This window comes from Castor canadensis, chromosome 1 (genome assembly GCF_047511655.1).
Source record: "Castor canadensis chromosome 1, mCasCan1.hap1v2, whole genome shotgun sequence".
NCBI classification, from domain to species: domain Eukaryota; kingdom Metazoa; phylum Chordata; class Mammalia; order Rodentia; family Castoridae; genus Castor; species Castor canadensis.
Genome location: NC_133386.1, coordinates 143,108,093 through 143,109,547, shown reverse-complemented (window position 1 = coordinate 143,109,547; position 1,455 = coordinate 143,108,093).

Here is a 1,455-nt window from a genome sequence, read left to right as displayed (position 1 = left end):
AGTGAAAAGGAGAAAATAATAATGAAACCCAGCAAACAAATTATCAACTAAAACAACAACAATAAAGAAGAATTAGAGAAGAGGGAATAGAGAAAGAGGAAAATGTAACACAGAGAGAAAACTAATATAATTGAACACAGAAAGAAAAAAATGGATGGAAGGAGAAAGGAGAGGGGGGAAAAGAGAGGATTGAAAATTTAATGTTGAATGCTGGATGTTACAATTACACTACTTGAGAAGGAGAGGCAAGGATTATAGAAGCACCAGGCCAGCCTGGGCTCTTTGGGGAAAGCCTGTCTTGAAAACAGAACAAACAAAAACACCCACACAAAAAGAGTGAATGCAAGACAGGTCAAAGAAATTAGATATTAAGGGCTAGGCATGGTGGCACATGCCTGTAATTCCACTCCCACTATCATTTTCCTTCATCTCACAGGATTTCTTTTAATAAATAAAAAAGTCTTCCAGGTCTGCAAGAGTGCCAAACTTGAGAGCATCAGTGCAAACTCAGAATCAGTGCCTACCAGGTTTTCTTTACCCAGTGAAAGCACTCTCTGAGGGCAGTCTGTTTGGTATTTCAGCTCCCTCTGATTTTCTTTGTGTTCACTTAGCAACCAGAGGACATGTTTTGTGGGGATGGTCTGAGAAATTTAGCTTCTTGGAGCTCTGGCCAAATGGGAAGTGATTCCCCATGTGATGACTCCAATGTGGAACTTTCCAAATCTCTAACTTAGAATTGGCTCTAACTAAATCACTTATCCTGGCCGGTACTCAGTGAAGAGACACCTTACTGTGTGTTCCAGAGAAGAGATAGTACAGGGACTTCAAACTTCCTGAACCTGCCATTTCAGGGTTTTTACACAATGGGTTGCCACTGGTGGCCATGACATGAAGACATGAGAATTTTCTGCAATATGCAAACTCCAGGACCCATTTCTGCCTTGATAGTGTATCTGATTGGTACCAAATCCAGTATTACTTATATTTTCAGAGAATTTTTTCTTTCATCTCTGCTCTCTCCCTCTGCTTCTGACCAAACCACTCACTGAAGCTTTTATTCTCTGCATTCCATTCCCCATGACATTTGTTTTTCATTTGAAATAAGATTCTATCTTTTCACACCTTAGCCACAGTGCATGTTTCCTTGGCTTTCATTTGCTCTTTGTTTTGCCTTAGTCCCCACCTTCTGCAGCTTGGTGTACTGTTTTCATGCTGAGTACTAGACCAGATGGAATGTAATCTCTCCTTCTGTTTCACTTGTCAGGAACATGCATTCTTCTTTTTTACTTGATTTCATCTGTATGACACTGAAATCTCAGTGCCTTCAAAATGTGAGTGTCTTCATTGTTCCTTTTGACATAACTTTGATTCATCTTACATCCCATTGTTTTATCCTCACATATCTATTACCTTAACTGGGTAACACAAGTTAATGTTTATTCATTTTTTTGCATA